A 22,806-nucleotide genomic window follows, 5' to 3' on the forward strand; every position below is an offset into this window, starting at 1 on the left:
TGTGTTCGTTTGAGGATAGATTCAAATGGGTAATAATTGTCCCTCTGTTTGGCATGCCTGCATGTTACCACAGTAAAACTAAGGCTAGGGTTTTTTAATTTGTTGATTTTGTTCAATGATCAGAAGGAAAAAACTTATAAAATCCTCTTTTCATGCATTTTTCTTCTGACCAGCCTTTCAAGATACATTATTGATATATCTGAAATATAATTAGAAAATTTCAGCATAGAAGCAATCTCCTTCAAATTGTGTTTTATTTTACATTGCTTATCCATTAGGTTTTGCCCTTTCACAATACCATTTACAATAATATTTTTCCAAATTGCAGTTTGAATTTATTCCTACAATCTCATTAACAGGTTAAACAGTTTAGCTCTAAGAAAGTCAAATGTTGTTATTAGCAAGTTGCTGTGTGACAAAAGAAAGTATACTTACAATAGTGTAAAATTTTAATTCCACATCTTTATAGATGTACTTTTTGTAAGAAATATCAAATTGTAAAGTCTTCTGAAGGTCAGATGGCAATTTTTTAATTGCTATATAATTGTCAAGTTTTCGCACGTTTTCTATATTTTTAAAACACAAGATATCAACTTGAATTAAAACATGTAAAATTCATTAAAATATATGTGAATTAAATTATGCTGTCAATACGATTTCAAGGGAGATAATCTAATATCTATGAATAAATTATCAAGTGATTGGACTCTTATCTCCCTTTAAAACTTCAAGAAAACATATTCTAGAGAATAAATATATTTCTTTGAGTGTTTTAAATATTGATTTAAAGACAACTCTGTACTATCTACAGAACATTTTTAAAAAATATCTAAAGAGATTAATTTGAAAACGTTAAATTGGACATTATTATAGAAATTCAAATAAAATGCTTCGCTGGGGCACAGCTTGATACGACCGCAGAGGTCGAACCCTGAACAGTTGGGGCAAGTATGGACACAACATTCAAGCTTGATACAGCTCTGAATTTGGATTGTTATTAAATATTTGAAACAGCATAGGTTTCTGACACAGAAAGAATGTGGTCTAAGAACTTGAATTTTTTTAATTTACCTATTATGGTCCAATGTCTAAAATCAAAATACATGGTTAGATTCAGCATATCAAAGAACCCCATATATTCAATTTTTGTTAAAATCAAACAAAGTTTAATTTTGGACCCCAACTTGGACAAACTTGAAAACTGGGCCCATAATCAAAAATCTAAACACATGTTTAGATTCAGCATATCAAAGAACCCCAAGAATTCAATTTTTGCTAAAATCAAACTAAGTTTAATTTTGGACCCTTTGGACCTTAATGTAGACCAATTTAAAAAACGGGACTTAAAATTAAAAATCTAAATACACGGTTAGATTTGGAATATCAAAGAACCCCAATAATTCAATTTTTGATGAAATCAAACAAAGTTTAATTTTGGACCCTTTTGACCTCAATATGAACCAATTTGATGGCGGGGCCCACAAATAAAAAATCTAAATTCATGGTTAGATTCAGCATATCAAAGAACCCCATATATTCAATTTTTGTTGAAATCAAAAAAAGTTTAATTTTGGACCCCAACTTGGACCAACTTGAAAACTGGGCCCATAATCAAAAATCTCAACACATGTTTAGATTCAGCATATCAAAGAACCCAAAGAATTCATTTTTTGTTAAAATCAAACTAAGTTTAATTTTGGACCCTTTGGACCTCAATGAAGACCAATTTAAAAAACGGGACCCAAATTAAACATCTAAAAACACGGTTAGATTTGGAATATCAAAGAACCCCAATAATTCAATTTTTGATGAAATCAAACAAAGTTTAATTTTGGACCCTTTTGACCTCAATATGAACCAATTTGATAGCGGGGCCTACAAATAAAAAATCTAAATACATGGTTAGATTCAGCATATCAAAGAACCTCATATATTCAATTTTTGTTGAAATCAAACAAAGTTTAATTTTGGACCCCAAATTGGACCAACTTGAAAAATGGGCCCATAATCAAAAATCTAAATACATGTTTAGATTCAGCATATCAAAGAACCCCATATATTCAATTTTTGTTGAAATCAAACAAAGTTTAAATACTGGACCCTATCTTGGACCAACTTGAAAACTGGGCCCATAATCAAAAATCTAAACACATGTTTAGATTCAGCATATCAAAGAACCCCATATATTCAATTTTTGTTGAAATCAAACTAAGTTTAATTTTGGACCCTTTGGACCTTAATGTAGACCAATTTAAAAAACAGGACCCAAAATTAAAAATCTAAATACACGGTTAGATTTGGAATATCAAAGAGCCCCAATAATTCAATTTTAGATGAAATCAAACAAAGTTTAATTTTGGACCCTTTTGACCTCAATATGAACCAATTTGATAACGGGGTCCACAAATAAAAAATCTAAATACATGGTTAGATTCAGCATATCAAAGAACCCCATATATTCAATTTTTGTTGAAATCAAACAAAGTTTAATTTTGGACCCCAATTTGGACCAACTTGAAAACTGGGCCAAAAATCAAAAATCTAAATACAGGTATAGATTCAGCATATCAAAGAACCTCAAATATTCAATTTTTGCTAAAATCAAACAAAGTTTAATTTTGGACCCTTTGGACCTTAATGTAGACTATTTTGAAAACTGGACCCAAAATTAAAAATCTAAATACACTGTTAGATTCGGCATAACAAATAAATAAATGTGATCAAAGATTTAACAAATCTAATGCACCATACTGTGCAATTAAAGATTACTTCTTGAAATTTTTCAATATTTGAAATTTGAAAAAAAAATAATATTTGAAGAATAATTCTTTTTAATTTCTGAAATCTGAAATGAGAAAAAATTGACCCCCCACAATTTCTTTTTATCCCCCCCCCTTTTTTTCCCCAAAAAAATTCTTTCCCTCAAAATATGGTGATAATCTCAATTCAAATTTCCAATGGAGTTGGCAACCATAATTACCCATTTAAATTTACCATAGTGCTAACTTAATCTATTTTATAATAGAATTAAAAATATAGTGTCAAATCTTTCATATGGATTTTTTTGTAAAATAAAATGATGCAACATTTGCAGATATTTTTACTGGTCTTCCTTTATAAATATGTATTTCTTTAAACATAATTTAAAAGCAGTGTAAGGGAAGTAACCAAAACGTTGTATTTGGATTACCTCCCTTACACTGTTTTAAATTATCTTTATTGTTTATTAACCATTATTTTATACATAATTTAAAAGCAGTGTAAGGGAGATAATTTCAATGATGTATTTGATTTATCTCCCTTACACTGCTTTAAATTATGTTTTGTACTAAAGTATTTGTCCATTAACCAGGACAACCTTGTTTTTCCCCCTTTTTTGCCCCTAATTCCTAAACGGATTGAGCAATAACCCCCCAAAGTAAATCCTAACCATCCCTTTGTGGTATGGAAACTTGTAGTATAATTTCAGAGAGATCCATACAACGTTCCACAGTTATTGTCTGGAAACTAGAAAATGCTTATTTTTGGCCCCTTTTTGGCCCCTAATTCCTTAACTGTTGGTACCATAACCCCAAAATCAATCCCAACCTTCCTTTTGTGGTATTTAACCTTATGGTAAAATTTCAAAAAGATCCATTCACTTAAACTAAAGTTAGAGTGCGAAAACCAATGTGTCTTCGGACGACGACGACGCCAACATCATACCAATATACGACCACAAAATTGTTTTGCGGTAGTATAAAAATTACTATACTGTGAAAGTACTTTTATTCTCGTGGTTTGAGCAAAAGTTACATATTGGTGTGTTCTTAAATTCATGGATTTTAGTTGTCTGAAAATAATAATATGATGTTTTATAATGATTTGTGGGACATTGCAAAAAAAATGTGTTCATTTTCACTTTCTTGTTCGTCTTTCATTACTGACAACATTCATCAAATTTTTAATAAAATAATTGCTTTTTGAAATAAGCTGATTCGAATTCATCTATGCTTACAAATTGTCTGATGGAAGGAAATTGCAAAGTAAATATTTTAATTGTTGCATAGTGTAATCAGGAGTGATGACACTAATTAACCCGAGATCAAATGATTAACAGATTATTGATGGTCAAAGGTGTTAATTGGACAATAAACACTTAAAGATAACAAGTATGATTACACTATGCAACAATTAAAATGTTTAATATTTTGTGATGTACAGGGGTGAGAGTTTTAAATATAGATATCTGAGATAATAATTATCTTATACAATTAGGACAAGTTGCTTTCATTAAATAAACTGCTTCGCTGAGCGCAGCTGGATACGCCCGCAGAGGTCCAACCCTGAACAGTTGGGGCAAAAATGGACACAATATTCAAGCTTGTTACAGGTCTGAATTTGGATTGTATTAAATATTTGACATATTATAGGTTTCTGAATAAATATATTCAAAGAACTTGAAATTGGTTATATGAATTGAATTTATATTCAATTAAAGATTTTTTGCTGTTGTGCAATACACTGTGCTGTTGCACAATACTTAGTAAATCTGTTGTCAGAGTATAAACAATTAAAGTTCAATTAATTCTCAATGTCATATTAGAAATTTATGAAAATGTAAAGGGAGCTTACATCAATAGATATAAACAATTCACAAAAGTTTCATGAGAATTGCTGACAGCATTTTTGAGTTATTGTCTGAAAACTGGAAAATCCCCCCTTTTTTAATGAATAAAACCCCACAACTCAGAAATGTAAAATCTAAAATTTATAAAATTCTAAACGGAGCTTACATCAATAGATATAAACAATTCACCAAAGTTTCATAAGAACTGCCGAAAGCATTTTTGATTTTTTTCAGAAAACTGGAAAATCCCCCTTTTTTTATGAATAAAACCCCATAACTCGGAAACATAAAATCTAAAATTCATAAAAAACGAAAGGGAGCTCACGTCAATAGATATAAACAATTCACCAAAGTTTTATGCAAATTGGTTAAAGCGTTTTTGAGTTAATGTCCGACATGTTGACGACGGACGGACAGACAGACGGACAGATGGACAACAGTATACCATAATACGTCCGGTAAACGGGCGTATAAAAAAAGAAATGCTATCATAAACCTAAATGCCTGTTTGGAATGAAAGATCAGATAATTGTTTTATAAAAATGCATGATGTTACCTCATTTCTTTTTTAAACTGACATGGATTCTTAATGAAACTGATGTTCTATGTTGGACATAATTTTCTTGTTAAAGAAATAATTTCTCTCTCTCCCATCCCTCAGTCGCTTCCGATAGATAACATTACAACATGATAAATAAGAAGCAACCACTGTATGTTAATTCCTTTCTGATGTGCTATTTTGTGAATTAAAGGTAGGTTCCTGGCTGAAGTCGAAGTGTAACTGTGAAAATAGTCTTTGTTGTAAAGAAGTTTAATGAAATGAATCATGATTATTAGTTTTTGTAGCCAGTTTGAAAAAAGTTCAAAACCATAAGCTATATTCTTACTTGTTCATTTCATAACTTGTACTTTTGTAAATTAGCCAAACTATAATGAAGTTGTTGATTTGTTGTTTTTATACGAGTGTGTGACGACAGAGAGAAGCAGGAATAACTGTGCCATTTCAGTAAAGCTCATGTCTAGTACGCAATTAAATCATGTTTTTGCAATCCCATGTCTGTTGAATATGGATAATATTGATTTTAAGAAAAAATAATTTGTTACTAAGTTGTGCTATTTTTTCTTATGAATACAAACGTTTTTGTATATCATCTAATTTGTTATGATATCGTCGTATTTTGTCCCCAAAAACGCTCAATGCCTTTGTCAACTAGACCTCTTGATTCGCTTATGAATACAGATTGCCTCGACTCCTTGAAAACAAATTGACAGAATTCCCAGAAACTTGCACTGATTCTTCTTTAGGGTGGACATGAAGTTGTGCACCAGCTTCTTCAACTTTAAATCTAATTTTTTTTTTTATTTATTATGTTGGTTTTTTTGGGGGGGAGAGAGGGAGGGGGTGTTGTTCACAAACCAAAAACAAAAGAATTGACTATGCCATTTATAATTATTTTTTAGAGAGAGTAGTCGACACATGTGCTTTTGAAAACTCACATATTTTCCTATAAAAAATTAACATACGCATCTCTAATTTTATAAAATAATCTGGAATAGATTATATTCATAAATATATTTATATAATAAAATGCTCCGCTGGGCGCAGCTTGATACGACCGCAGAGGTCGAACCCTGAACAGTTGTGGCAAGTATGGACACAATATTCAACCTTGATACAGCACTGAATTTGGATTGTGATTAAATATTTGACACAGCACAGGTTTCTGACACAGAATGAATGTGGTCCAAGAACTTAAAAAAATTTAATTTACCTATTCAAACCATATCATTATTATTTGCTTTTATATATAAATCAGAAATAACCAATTTAAAATGGAAAATTTTTAAGAAAAAAATTGAAAAAAAAAATCCCCCCCAAATTTTTTGAACCCCCTTATCATTCATCACCCCCAAACTCAATCCCAGCCTTCCCTTTGTGGTACGGTACCTTGCAGTACAATTTCAGAGAGATCCATGCACTTGAACACAAGTTATTGTCTGGAAACTAGAAAAATGCTTGTTTTTTGGCCCCTTTTTGGCCCCAAATTCCTAAACGTTTAGGGCAATTACCCCCAAACTCAAACCCAGCTTTCCCTTAGTGATATGGAACCTTGTAGTACAATTTCATAAAGATCCATACACTAACACACAAGTTATTGTCCTGAAAATAGAAAAATGCTTGTTTTTTGCCCTTTTTTGGCCCCTAATTCCTAAATTTTTGAGGCAATTACCCCCATAATCAATCCCAGCCTTCCCTTTGTGGTATGGTACCTTGCAGTACATTTTCAGAGAGATCCATACACTTGAACACAAGTTATTGTCTGGAAACTAGAAAAATACTTATTTTTTGCCCCTTTTCGGCCCCTTTTTCCTAAACGTTTTGGGCAATTACCCCCAAACTCAATTCCAGCTTTCCCTTTGTGATATGGAACCTTGCAGTACAATTTCAGAAAGATTCATACACTTACACACAAGTTATTGTCCTGAAACTAGAAAAATGCTTGTTTTTTGCCCCTTTTTTTGGGCCCCTAATTCCTAAAATTTTGCGGCAATTACCCCCAAAATCAATCCCAGCCTTCCCTTTGTGGTATGGTACCTTACAGTACAATTTCAGAGAGATCCATATACTTGAACACAAGTTATTGTCTGGAAACTAGAAAAATGCTTATTTTTGGCCCCTTTTTGGCCCCTTATTCCTAAACGTTTTGGGCAATTACCCCCAAACTCAATTCCTGCTTTCCCTTTGTGATATGGAACTTTGTAGTACAATTTCATAAAGATCCATACACTTACACACAAGTTATTGTCATGAAACTAGAAAAATGCTTGTTTTTTGCCCCTAATTCCTAAAATTTTGTGGCAATTAACCCCAAAATTAATCCCAGCCTTCCCTTTGTGGTATGGTACCTGACAGTACAATTTCAGAGAGATCCATATACTTGAACACAAGTAATTGTCTGGAAACTAGAAAAATGCTTATTTTTGGCCCCTTATTCCTAAACGTTTTGGGCAATTACCCCCAAATGTCATACCAATATACGACCACAAAAATTTTTTTGCGGTCGTATAAAAAAGGAAGATGTTGTATGATTGCCAATGAGACAAATCTCCACCAGAGACCAAGTGACGTAGAAGTTAACAACTATTGTCTTCGTACAGCCTTTAACAATGAACAAAACCCATACTCATAGTAAGCTACAAAATGCCCCGAAATGACAAATGTAAAATAATTCATACGAGAAAACTAACTGCCTGATTTCATTGCGTTGTCTTTTATTCTAATTATTGCTTTTTTTCCCTTATTTAAATTTTGATACAAAAGTAGAGCCTTAAATAATATAAATAGAAATTCATTATCTTATCTCTGACTGTATCTATCATCACTCAGTCTCTATAAAAGACAATCTTTATTTTATCTCTGACCCTGTATTAGTATTTCACTCCTGCTATTGCATAATTTATGCATAATCAACTTTTCTATTATCCGTCATCTCAGGCATCAAGTCCTAAAATTTAATTAATCTTTCAGAATCATCATCATACCACTAAAAATAGTTTAATAAGTTAAATGTTTCATGATTAAATAAATGGAGAATGTGTCCCCATGGACACAGATGATGCCCCTGCTTGCATACAACATTATAAAGGGACATAACTCAAGAACAATAAAAGTGACGCTACCCAAATTTGTACTTGATCTGAGTTTTGTGGTAATAAGTATTGTGTAAAGGTTTCATAATGTTTGGTTGGGGCAAACTTAAGTTACAGAACTGAAACTTAAAATTTTGCAATTTTTCGATTTATAAAGGGGCATAACTCAATAATGATTAAAGTGACGCCACCAAAATTCAAACTTGATCTTTATTTTGTGGTAATAAGCATTGTGTATAAGTTTCATAACATTTGGTTGAGGCAAACTTAAGTTAGAGAACGGAAACTAAAAATTTAGCAATTTTTCCATTTATAAAGGAGCAAAACTCTAGAATGGTTAAAGTGTGCCCACCAAAATTCAAACTTGATCTGTGTTTTGTGGTAATAAGCATTGTGTATAAGTTTCATAACATTTGGTTGAGGCAAACTTAAGTTAGAGAACAGAAACTAAAAATTTTGTAATTTTTCCATTGATAAAGGGGCATAACTCTAGAACGGTTAGAGTGACGCTACCAAAATTCAAATTTGATCTGTATTTTGTGGTAATAAGCATAAGTTTCATAATATTTGGTTGAGACAAACTTAAGTTAAAGAACGGAAACCCAAAATTTAGCAATTTTTCCATTTATAAAGGGGCAAAACTCTAGAACAGTTAATTTAGTGACGCCACCAAAATTCAAATTTGATCGGTGTTTTGTGGTAATAAGCATTGTGTATAAGTTTAATAACATTTGGTTGAGGTAAACTTAAGTTAGAGAAAGGAAACTAAAAATTTTGTAATCTTTCCATTTCTAAAGGGGCATAATTCTAGAACAGTTAGAGTGATGCTACCAAAATTCAAACTTGATCTGTATTTTGTGGTAATAAGCATTGTGTACAAGTTTCATAACATTTGGTTGAGGCAAACTCAAGTTGGAGAATGGAAACCAATTTTGGGACGTACAGACTGACAAGGGTAACACTTAATACCCCCTCCGCTATAGCGGGGTCATAACAAAATACCCCAATGATGATTGTGGCCAAGTTTGGTTAAATTTTGCTCAGTAGTTTCAGAGGAGATGATCTTTGTAAAAGTTAATGGAAGATGGACGACAAGTGATAGGGTAAGCTCACATGGCCCTTTGGGCCAGGTGAGCTGTAAAAGGAGATGTGGTCAGATTACCAATGTGATAATTATCCACCAGCTATCAAAAGGTATAATGTTCATAGTAAGCTATAAAAGGCCGTGATAAAATTCATCTTCATTAGCCAAGGGTTACGATCCAGTCCCCTACTCTCTAGCCTTGGCGGATTAAGATAGAATTTCGGATACACTAGTTAATGATTTTCATTGGCCGCAGTTATAACTGGCTGCATCCAATCAACAGTTTTAAAGTTCTTAATCAACTAATTGAAGTATGTTTCTTGTGGAAATGTTGGAATGTTAACGTATATTTTAGGTTTCTGCTTCACGAAATTTGTTAACACTAGACACAACCTTTTTAAGGGTTACACTAATGTCCTGACGATTGCCCTGACCGATATGAAAATGCTAAATACTTTTTTATTATTGAAAGGATTGACTTAAAATTTGGAACCAAGCAAGATGACAACATTTCTTAAACAAATACAAGAAAAACATTTAAAAAATTTTCTAAGAGTTAGAAATGTTGACCTGACCAACTCCGACTTTGTCCTGATGATTGCGTTTATTTCCATACACTCCATTTGCAGAAACCAGATGTGGTACACTAGTTATATTATACAATACAATAATGCTTTATTTTAAAAACACTCTGTCACATTTACATGTGAAACAAGAGGTAAACATATCCAAAAAACAATCACATATGATCATATAAAGAAATATACCAATACGTTCTGGATTTTCTAAGACAGTACAACATATTTCTTTCTAGCTTTCTTCTGTAAATGGGACTGATAAGTATATGATAAAACTTAAGCAGTGACACGAAAGCAAACCAAACAATTTTGCTATATATGTACAGAAAAAAATATGATACTGAGCAGCCAAGCAATCATGAACAAAAGACACTCTTGAAAGAAAACATCTCTCTGCTATCAATCTATGAATATAATTCTTAAATCAATTTAGAGAAGTTTCTCCAATCTTATACTGATTTCCCTATAAACGAGTGCAATTATATAATTTAACTTATATCCGAGAGAAAAAAGAACAGCGTTTATAACATGAATAACACTTGACACATAAAACGGTTACGCGTACCGGTAGATTGATATGCGACATGTTGAGAAGGGAAAGTTGAACATATTGTACAAAATCCGTTGGATTTATACTGACTGATACTTTAATCTTGGAGAACATAATTTATTTTCTAGTTGTAATTGGCTTTGAACTAACTTTCAGTAACTGCGATTGCCGAATATGGGTTTTTCTCATTGTTGAAGGGGGGACTGTTGCCTATAATTGCTTACATTCACTTCATTTGAACTCTGGTGGATAGTTCAGTGTCTCATTGGCAATCATACCACATTTCCTTATTTTTATATATATATATATATATATATATATATATATATGAAAAGTGCATATAAATTATGTTAAGATATAATGCTGACACTGCTCACTGAAAGCTTTACGTTTAAAAATTATTTCCATAATAAAAATCCCATTACAATTGGAAAATTAAATTTAAAATCTGCATGAGCTGGAAAACGCCATTTTGGACCCTGTTGAAAACGGTATCAGGTCCATTCACTCCAAATACACATTCTAATAAAATGCTTCGCTGAGCGCAGCCTGATACGGCCGCAGAGGTCAAACCCTGAACAGTTGGGGAAAGTTTGGACACAATATTCAAGCTTGATACTGTCTGAATTTGGAGTGTGATCAAATTTTTGACATAATATAGGTTTGACAAAAAATAAATGTGGTCAAAGATCTTAAAAATTTGAAATGGGACATTTAATTTACCTAGAATGGTCTAATATCCAAAATCTAACAACATGGTTAGATTCAGCATATAAAAAAACACCAAAAATTTAATTTTAATTGAAATCAAACAAAGTTTAATTTTGGACCCTTCAAACCTTACCCGGTAATATGGACTAATTTGAAAACAGGGCCCTTTTGACCTCAATGTAGACGAATTTAAAAATGGGGCCCAATACCAAAATAGTTAAACAAGGTTAGAACCCCCAAAATTAAAGACTTTAAATTAATCCCATTGAAATTGGTTAAAAGATTTGTATTTATTTTCAATTGAAGATTTCTTGCTATTGCGCAATACTGTGCAATTGAAGATTACTTGCTATTGTGCAATATCACAGCATAATACTGTGCTGTTGCGCAATACTGTGCTATTGAAGATTTCTTGCTATTGCGCAATACTGTGCAATTGAAGATTTCTTCTTGAAGCTTTTCAAAAATTTTGAAGAAAAAAAATTTAAACCCCCCCAAAAAATGGAAAAAAAATCCCCTCCAACCTTTTTGAACGCCCTCCCTGGAGTAATTACCCCCAAACTCAACCCCTGCCTTCCCTGTGTGGTATGGAACCTTGTAGTACAATTTTAGAGAGATCCATATACTTAAACACAAGTTATTGTCTGGAAACTAGAAAAATGCTTGTTTTTGGCCCCTAATTCCTCAACGTTTGGGGCAATTACCCCCAAACTCAATCCCAGCCTTCCCTTTGTGATATGGAACCTTGTGGTACAATTTCGGAGAGATCATTACACTTACACACAAGTTATGGTCCAGAAACTACAAAAATGCTTGTTTTTTGGCCCCTACTTCCTAAACTGTTGGTACCATAACCTCCCTCCCTATATCAATCCCAACCGTCCTTTTGTGGTATTGAACCTTCTGGTAAAATTTCATAGAGATCCATTCACTTAAACTAAAGTTATTGTCCGGAAACCAAATGTGTCTTCGGACGACGACGACATGATAGCATTATACGAACGCAAAAAATTTTTTGTGGTCGTATAAAAACATGTCAACCAGAACATTATAAAGGAAACAGACGGATGGCGACATAATATCCATATGTTTATCTCATTTTAGTGGAAATCAATGAAGGCAGCAATGATAAGTTTCAATGTTTTGAGTCTGACGTTTTCGATATACTTGCAACATAAAACAAAAGATAAAAGCCTCGAACAGTAATTACAAAATACCAGTAGAAGCATTTCACAGTTCGAAGTAGTATCATTCATTTATTAAAAATGAAGTTGTCATATTAGAATTCATGATTCTTGCTATACAACAATAGTGTTTTTCTGCAAATATCGCAGATTTTAGAGCGTCAATTAAGCAACCTATAAAAGTAAATGACAAAGCCAGTAAACATAACGTAGGAAAGATAACGTTACCACTTTCCGGTTGACCAATAAATGCCAAAATGTGACATTGTTTTAAAAGCTGTATTTTTCTACTGATTTTAATCAATAGCTAGAAAATGAGTGCATGGACCCATGTTTTTTAAAATTACATTTGGTTTCATTATTCAGGAAGATTATGTGTACCAAATTTTATAAAAAAGTCACTGATGAATTTTTTTTTAATCAGATTAATATACAGCAAAAAATGACAGTTTCTTTAAATTCATGAACATTTAATAAATATGAGTTATTTCTAAAAAAAATGTTACATAAATTTACGGGATGCTTGTATAAAAGAGAAATTACAAATAATTTAACAAATAAAATGCTCCGCAGGGCGCAGCTTGATATGACCGCAGAGGTCGAACCCTGAACAGTTGGGGCAAGTATGGACACAACATTCAAGCTTGATACAGCTCTGAATTTGGATTGTGATTAAATATTTGACACAGCATAGGTTTCTGACACAGAATGAATGTGGTCTAAGAACTTAAAAATTTTAAATTGGACATTCACCTATTATGGTCCAATATCCAAAATCTAAATACATGGTTAGATTCAGCATATCAAAGAACCCCAAGAATTCAATTTTTGATGAAATCAAACAAAGTTTTATTTTAGACCCTTTTGACCTCAATGTGGACAAAGTTGATAACGGGGCCTAAAAATCAAAAATCTAAATACATGGTTAGATTCAGCATATCAAAGAACCCCATATATTCAATTTTTGTTGAAATCAAACAAAGTTTAATTTTGGACCCCGATTTGGACCAACTTGAAAACTGGGCCCATAATCAAAAATCTAAATACATGTTTCGATTCAGCATATCAAAGAACCCTAAAAATTCAATTTTTGTTAAAATCAAACTAAGTTTAATTTTGGACCCTTTGGACCTTAATGTAGACCAATTTGAAAACGGAACCAAAAATTAAGAATCTAAATACACGGTTAGATTCGGCATATCAAAGAACCCCAATAATTCAATTTTTGATGAAATCAAACAAAGTTAAATTTTGGACCCTTTGGACCTCAATGTGGACCAATTTAAAAATGGGGCCCAAAATCCAATTACTTAATACACGGTTAGATTCAGCATATTAAAGAACCCCAAGAATTCAAGAATAAAACCCCATTGAAATTGATCAAGAAATAAGCAATTTATACGAAGTATCTTCTTTTGCACAATACTGTGCAATTGAATATTTCTTGCTATTGCGCAATACTGTACAATTGACAATTTCTTGCTATTGCGCAATATTGTGCTATTGGATATTTCTTGCTATTGCGCAATACTGTGCAATTGAAGATTTCTTGCTATTGCGCAATACTGAGCAATTGAAGATTTCTTGCTATTGTGCAATACTGTGCAATTGAAAATTTCTTGCTATTGCACAATACTTATAATATAATAATTTACACATCCTGTTTGGTGTGTATCTCCTACCATATCATTATTATTTGCTTTTGGAAAATTTTAAAAGAAAAAAAAAAGGAAAAAAAGAAAAAAAAAAAATCCCCCCCCCCCCATTTTTTGGAACCCCCTTATGATTCATCACCCCCAAACTCAATCCCAGCCTTCCCTTTGTGGTATGGTACCTTGCAGTACAATTTCAGAGAGATCCATACACTTGAACACAAGTTATTGTCTGGAAACTAGAAAAATGCTTATTTTTGGCCCCTTTTTGGCCCCCAATTCCTAATCGTTTAGGGCAATTACCCCCAAACTCAATTCCAGCTTTCCCTTTGTGATATGGAACCTTGTAGTACAATTTCAGAAATATCCAAACACTTACACACAAGTTATTGTCATGAAACTAGAAAAATGCTTGTTTTTTGCCCCTTTTTTGGCCCCTAATTCCTAAAATTTTGAGGCAATTACCCCCAAAATCAATTACAGCCTTCCCTTTGTGATATGGAACCCTGTGGTACAATGTCAGAGAGATCCATACACTTACACACAAGTTATTGTCTGGAAGTTACAAAAATGCTTATTTTTGGCCCCTAATTCCTTAACTGTTGGTACCATAACCCCCAAAATCAATCCCAACCTTCCTTTCGTGGTATTGAACCTTATGGTAAAATTTCATGGAGATCCATTCACTTAAACTAAAGTTAGAGTGTGAAAACCAATGTGTCTTCGGATGACGACGACAACGACGACAACGACGCTAACGTCATACCAATATACGACCAAAAAATTTTTTATTTTTGCGGTCGTATAAAAACCACTTGTGTTTATCTTTTAAAACAAATAAATGTGGATAGTGTCCACATGTGGACACAGATGATGCCCCTGCTTGCATATCATATAGTTATAAAGGGACATAACTGAGGAACGGTAAAAGTGACCCTACCCAAATTTGAACTTGATCTGAGTTTTGTGGTAATAAGCATTGTGTGTAAGTCTCATAACATATGGTTGAGGCTAACTTAAGTAGAGAACAGAAACTAAAAATTCAGCAATTTTTCTATTTGTAAACAGGCATAACTCGATAACGGTTGTGTATAAGTTTTATAACATTTGGTCATGGCAAACTAAAGTTAGAGAACGGAAACGAAAAATTCAGCAATTTTTATGTTTATAAATGGACATAACTCAAGAATGGTAAAAGTGTCGCCACCAAATTTCGTACTTAATCTGAATTATGTAGTAATAAGCATTGTGTATAAGTTTCATAACATTTGGTTGAGGCAAACTAAAGTTTGAAAACGGAAACAAAAAATTTGTTCTTGATCTTAGTTTTGTGGTAATGAATATTGTGTATAGGTTTCATAATGTTTGGTTGGGGCAAACTTAAGTTACAGAATGGAATATAAAAATTTTGCAATCTTTCGATATATAAAGGGGCATAACTCAATAATGGTTAAAGTGACACTACCCAAATTCAACTTGATCTGTGTTTTATCAGTGGAAGTCAAAATTAAACATTGCATTGTATAAAGCATTGATTGTAGTTGATTCAACTATAATCATGGACAAAGGAAGATAACTCCAATTTTAATAAAATGCTCTGCTGGGCGCAGCTTGATACAACCGCAGAGGTCAAACCCTGAACAGTTAAGGCAAGTATGGACACAACATTCAAGCTTGATACAGCTCTGAATTTGGATTGTGATTAAATATTTGACACAGCATAGGTTTCTGACACAGAATGAATGTGGTCTAAGAACTTAAAAAATTTTAATTTACCTATTCAAACCATATCATTATTATTTGCTTTTATATATAAATCAGAAATAACCAATTTAAAATGGAAAATTTTAAAGAAAAAAAAAGGAAAAAAAGGAAAAAAAAATCCCCCCCCCCAAATTTTTTGAACCCCTATATGATTCATCACCCCCAAACTCAATCCTAGCCATCCCTTTGTGGTATGGTACCTTGCAGTACAATTTCAGAGAGATGCATACACTTGAACACAAGCTATTGTCTGGAAACTAGAAAAATGCATGTTTTTTGGCCCCTTTTTGGTCCCAAATTCCTAAACGTTTATAGCAATTACCCCCAAACTCAAAACCCAGCTTTCCCTTTGTGATATGGAACCTTGTAGTACAATTTCATAAAGATCCATACACTTACACACAAGTTATTGTCCTGAAACAAGAAAAATGCTTGTTTTTTGCCCCTTTTTTGGCCCGCGACGGCAGAGGCATAAAAATAATTTTCTGTTGTTTACATTCTGTGCAGTTCCAGGTTGACCACATGGATTTTAAGTGACAACAAAAATGGTTTAATGACTTGTATCTCTCCAACAGATATGTTTAAAGAGGTTCAAATTGTTTAAAAACGATTTTAATAGGATAATTGATATTTGCAAACAGCAAATTTAAAATATCACGACATAAAATTGTATTTCAAGTTTGACTGGCTTCAACATTTTGGTGAACAATTAACAAAATAATTAGCGAATTGTTGTTATCTTTCAATCAAAAGAGTGTCAAAATTCAATTGAGAGCAAATTATTGAACTTCCTGTTTAGAAAGAATTTTGAATTTGACATTTTTTAGAGGAAAATTTAGCATTTTAGACTTATTAGAAGTCTCGTTGCACTAGAATACAGGTGAAAAAGGATCATTTTATGAAATCCAGGGTTATTTGATTACTCAGAAGGGTATTGAAAAATCATGGGTGACCTAGTAAAATCATGGGTCACACCCACAAAATATAGGTCAGTTGACAAGCATGTGTCAGTTTCCAGCAAATTAAACCCACAATACTCAAGTCTCCTATACTGGATTTATAAAACTGTCAACCAGTTGACTTTGTAGAGGTGAGACAAAATCTTATCTTAGACTCACGTTCTTTTTTAGAGACTTTTTGGAAATGCAGTCAATGTTTTGGAACCATAAACTCACACTACCCATGGCACTCAAACTGGATCTGACTCACATTTTATCTTTGGCAATATTTTTTAAGAATTTCGTTTTTACAACCTTTGGATATTTTCTTATTTTGAAATTAAATTCATTTAATGATTAAGTAGTTTTGGCATTGTAAAGAGGAATAGTTTTACTTTGGATTTGATATTTGGCTTATATACTTTGTGGTTTAATTAGAATTTTATTATTATTATTGTTATTTGGCATTGTTTACTAATTGAAATGTTATCATCATTCATCAAAATTGTTATCGTTAATTAGATTATGAAAACCTTCCTTGCGGTTTATCTATGCCTATTAGAATATTGAGTCTAGCAACAGAATGACCCCTCATCCCTTGGTTCAGGTACATAAGAGTCACCCCCCACCCCCCCTTATCTAACAGTGCTTTGGACCTTGGTTTAGAGCAGGGACCAAAAGCTATGTTAAGTATCTTTAAGAAATCACACAGGCAAAACTTACATTTAGATATCCAATTACTTTTGTTTGATACTATGGTTGCTACAATACTTTTATATGATTCAGAAGTCTGAGGATTTTGGGACAACCATGCTATGGAATCATTACTTTTGAACAACTTTAATAAAATGATTTTTCAAAGTTAAATAAAATGCTCCGCTGGGCGCAGCTTGATACAACCGCAGAGGTCGAACCCTGAACAGTTGGGGCAAGTATGGACACAACATTCAAGCTTGATACAGCACTGAATTTGGATTGTGATTAAATATTTGACACAGCATAGGTTTCTGACACAGAATGAACGTGGTCTAAGAACTTAAATTTTTTTTAATTTACCTATTCAAACCATATCATCATTATTTGCTTTTAATATAAATCAGAAATAACCAATTTAAAAAGGAAAATTTAAAAAAAAAAAAAATCACTCCCCCAAATTTTTTGAACCCCCTTATGATTCATCACCCCCAAACTCAATCCCAGCCTTCCCTTTGTAGTATGGTACCTTGCAGTACAATTTCAGAGAGATCCATACCCTTGAACACAAGTTATTGTCTGGATTCTAGAAAAATGCTTGTTTTTAGGCCCCTTTTTGGCCCCAAATTCCTAAACGTTTAGAGCAATTACCCCCAAACTCAAACCCAGCTTTCCCTTTGTGATATGGAACCTTGTAGTACAATTTCATAAAGATCCATACAGTTACACACAAGTTATTGTCCTGAGCCTGTTTTTTGCCCTTTTTTGGCCCCTAATTCCTAAAATTTTGAGGCAATTACCCCCAAAATCAATCCCAGCCTTCCCTCTGTGGCATGGTACCTTGCAGTACAATTTCAGAGAGATCCATACACTTGAACACATGTTATAGTCTGGAAACTAGAAAAATGCTTATTTTTTGGCCCCTTTCTGGCCCCTTATTCCTTAACGTTTGGGCAATTACCTCCAAACTCAATTCCAGCTTTCCCTTTGTGATATGGAACCTTGAAGTACAATTTCATAAAGATCCATACACTTACACACAAGTTATTATCATGAAACTAGAAAAATGCTTGTTTTTGCCCCTTTTTTGGCCCCTAATTCCTAAAATTTTGAGGCAATTACCCCCAAAATCAATCCCAGCATTCCCTTTGTGATATGGAACCTTGTGGTACAATGTCAGAGAGATCCATACACTAACACACAAGTTATGTCTGTAAGTTACAAAAATGCTTATTTTCGGCCCCTTTTTGGCCCCTGATTCCTCAACTATTAGTACCATAACCCCTAAAATCAATCCCAACCTTCCTTTTGTGGTATTGAACCTTATGGTAAAATTTCATAGCGATCCATTCACTTAAACTAAAGTTAGAGTGCGAAAACCAATGTGTCTTCGGACAATGACGACGCCAATTTCATACCAATATACGACCGCAAAATTTTTTTGCGGTCGTATAAAAATCTATGCCACATTGTATTGAGAGACCTTGGTCATTATCCTGTGGATATTTTTATGAAAGCTAAAATGACTGGTTTTTGGAAAAACTTGATATGTGGAAAAAAAAAGTTTTATTCTATATAACTTGATATATAATCTGCATGTTACAGGTAATTTTCATTCTGATTGGATAAGTCAGATATAGAAATATTCAATTCATGAGGTAGTCTGAATATTGGTCATCACAAAGTGTAGAGGTGTAATACCACCAAATCATAGTACGTCACATCCGGTTGCATACGAAAAATGGTCGAAAAAAAATATTCCCTTGAATTTGACAGTTGTAGGAAATTAATTCTACATTTCATTGCATTAAAAATTTCTGAGTCATAAACATATATCTTGGGTATTTGAAAGCACCATTCTTTTTTTATTTGGTGTTTCTATAAAATAATTTGGAAACTTGAGGTTACATGGTTACTAAAGCTTGTAAACATGAAACTAGAGGCTCTCAAGAGCCTGTGTCGCTCACCTGACTCAACTTTGGTTTTAGAAATCATGTAAAGATAGATAAAATTCATAACAGATACCAAAGTAATGATTGAGGCCAAATTTGGTTTACTATTGGTCCCGTTATTTAATCAAATATCCTGGTGGCCATCTTGCACAGTAAATCAGCAACAAATTAGCAACACTTGGTCAACACCTCATAAGGAACATTCATGCCATGTTTGGTTTCATTCCATTCAGTGGTACTCTAAAAGAAGACATTTGTATGTATTTCCCATAGGGTCCTATGTTAAACTAAGTCCCCCCCTTGGCGGCCATCTCGGATGATGGACTGACTGCAAAGTAACAACACTTGGTCAGCACCTCATAAGGAACATGCATGCCATGTTTGGTTTCATTCAATTCAGTGGTTCTCTAAAAGAAGACATTTGTATGTATTTCCCATAAGGTCTTATGTTAAACTAAGTCCCCCTCTAGCGGCCATCTTGGATGATGGATCAGCTGCAAAGAAACAACACTTGGTCAACACCTCATAAGGAACATTCATGTCATGTTTGGTTCCATTCCATTCAGTGGTTCTCTAAAAGAAGACATTTGTATGTATTTCCCATAGGGTCCTATGTTAAACTAAGTTCCCCGCTGGCGGCCATCTTGGATGATGAATTGACAGCAAAGTAACAACACTTGGTCAACACCTCATAAGGAACATTCATGCCATGTTTGGTTCCATTCCATTCAGTGGTTCTCTAAAAGAAGACATTTGTATGTATTTCCCATAGGGTCCTATGTTAAACTAAGTCCCCTGCTGGCGGCCATCTTGGATGATGGACCAACTGCAAAGTATAACAACATTTGGTCACCACCTCATAAGGAACATTCATGCCATGTTTGGTTTCATTCCATTCAGTGGTTCTCTAAAAGAAGACATTTGTATGTATTTCCCATAGGGTCCTATGTTAAACTAAGTCCCTCGCTGGTGGCCATCTTGGATGATGGACCGACTGCAAAGTAAACAACACTTGGTCATCACCTCATAAGGAACATTTATGCCATGTTTGGTTTCATTCCATTCAGTGGTTCTCTAAAAGAAGACATTTGTATGTATTTCCCATAGGGTCCTATGTTAAACTAAGTCACCCAATGGCGGCCATCTTGGATGATGGACCGACTGCAAAGTAACAACACTTGGTCAGCACCTCATAAGGAACAATCATGCCATGTTTGGTTTCATTCTATTCACTGGTTCTCTAAAAGAAGACATTTGTATGTATTTCTCATAGGGTCCTATGTTAAACTAAGTCCCACGCTGGCGGCCATCTTGGATGATGGATCAGCTACAAAGTAACAATACTTGGTCAGCACCTCACAAGGAACATTCATGCCATGTTTGGTTTCATTCTATTCAGTGGTTCTCTAAAAGAAGACATTTGTATGTATTTCCCATAAGGTCTTATGTTAAACTAAGTCCCCCTCTAGCGGCCATCTTGGATGATGGATCGGCTGCAAAGAAACAACACTTGGTCAACACCTCATAAGGAACATTCATGTCATGTTTGGTTCCATTCCATTCAGTGGTTCTCTAAAAGAAGACATTTGTATGTATTTCCCATAGGGTCCTATGTTAAACTAAGTCACCCACTGGCGGCCATCTTGGATGATGTATCGGCTGCAAAGTAACAACACTTGGTCAGCACCTCATAAGGAACATTCATGCCATGTTTGGTTTCATTCCATTCACTGGTTCTCTAAAAGAAGACATTTGTATGTATTTCCCATAGGGTCCTATGTTAAACTAAGTCCCCCGCTGTCAGCCATCTTGGATGATGGACCGACTGCAAAGTAACAACACTTTGTCAGCATCTCATAAGGAACATTCATGCCATGTTTGGTTTCATTCCATTCACTGGTTCTCTAAAAGAAGACATTTGTATGTATTTCCCATAGGGTCCTATGTTAAACTAAGTCCCCCGCTGGAGGCCATCTTGGATGATGGATCGGCTACAAAGTAACAACACTTGGTCAGCACCTCACAAGGAACATTCATGCCATGTTTGGTTTCATTCCATTCAGTGGTTCTCTAGAAGAAGTTCAAAATGTAAAAAGTTAACGACGACGACGGACGACGGACGCCAAGTGATGAGAAAAGCTCACTTGGCCCTTTGGGCCAGGTGAGCTAAAAAGGGTGAAAATTTGATTGGTTAACTTCAAGTGATGGTTATTATCTTATATGCAATGACATGTTATGTGAAATTTTGTCTGTAGTACTGGACAGGATAAAACTTTACTCATGCCAAGTATTTTTTTATTTGAAACAAAGATAAATTCTGCACAATTTTTTTAAAAGTGCAAATTTAACAAAGACTTAATTGGGGAAGAACAATGGTGGTATTACACCTAGATCAGTCTACTCCATCGTTCAAATTAGTTATGACGAGATTATGTGATCAATATAAACAAACCTGGTGTAATGTTATACACACCTCACTTAATGTTTGAAATATAGAAATTTTAAACCCAAAATGGTATTGAAAAATATTACCAGTTGACTTGTGGATAGCATTTTGTCATTTTAGATGTTTGAATCATAAACTTCCAATTGAAAGGGGATGATTTTGGGGAGTGGCACGAGATGACAGGATATGTGACCTGTGTAATTTAGAACAAATTGGGGATGGATTTCATTACATTTTTTTATGTGAATTTTTTTCATCTGAGAGGAAAACAAGAGGCTGTCAGAGTGACAGCAAACCGGATTTTCCTGCAGAGGTCGAACCCTGAACAGTTGAGCAAGTACGGATACAACATTTCAGCTTAATACAGCTCTGAATTTGGATTGTGATTGAATATTTGACACATTATAGGTTTGTGACACAAAATGAATGTGGTCAAAGAACTGAAAAATTTGAAATCGGAAATTTACATATTATGGTCCAATATCCAAAATCTAATAACATTGTTATCATTAGCATATCAAAGAACCCCAAGAATTCAATTTTTGAATTGTTGATGAAATCAAACAAAAGATTAATTTAGGACCCTTTGGACCTCAATGGGGTATTATCTAATTAATAATGAAAATAAATACAGGTTTAGATTCCACTTTTCAAAGAACCCTATATATATCTTCAATTTATGTTGAAATCAAACACAGTATAATTTTGGACCCCGATTTGGACCAACTTGAAAATTGGGCCCAAAATCTAAATATATGTTTATTAAAAGACAAACTAAGCTTAGTTTTTAAAGGAGTTTGCTTCATCAAAAAAAATATATATATATAGCATTCAGAAAATAAGTTTATACAGAATAACAAACAAACCAACCACAAAATTCTTCAAACAATTTACAAAAGAAAAGATGAAAAAAAATCCAAAATGTCATTTATCATTAATAATATATCTATTAAAAATCTATAAAACTTATCTGTAATTATTTTCAAAATGTAAA

General features: G+C 33.5%; 1 protein-coding gene and 2 long non-coding RNA genes across 3 annotated transcripts in view; 2 read left to right on the forward strand and 1 right to left on the reverse strand.

Annotated features, from left to right (window-relative positions):
* LOC127724764 (uncharacterized) overlaps positions 1–22,806 on the forward strand; it is a 567,962-nt gene that overhangs the window by 530,109 nt on the left and 15,047 nt on the right. The gene's annotated exons all lie outside the window — the stretch shown is intronic.
* LOC127724646 (serine/threonine-protein kinase LATS1-like) overlaps positions 1–22,806 on the reverse strand; it is a 135,289-nt gene that overhangs the window by 41,620 nt on the left and 70,863 nt on the right. The window lies entirely within an intron of this gene.
* Positions 651–11,529, forward strand: LOC127724834 (uncharacterized). Its single transcript, XR_007992749.1, has 2 exons — positions 651–923; positions 11,039–11,529. It is a non-coding gene; the product is annotated as an uncharacterized LOC127724834 (long non-coding RNA).

Source organism: Mytilus californianus, unplaced genomic scaffold (assembly GCF_021869535.1).
Source record: "Mytilus californianus isolate M0D057914Y unplaced genomic scaffold, xbMytCali1.0.p SCAF_14, whole genome shotgun sequence".
NCBI classification, from domain to species: Eukaryota; Metazoa; Mollusca; class Bivalvia; order Mytilida; family Mytilidae; genus Mytilus; species Mytilus californianus.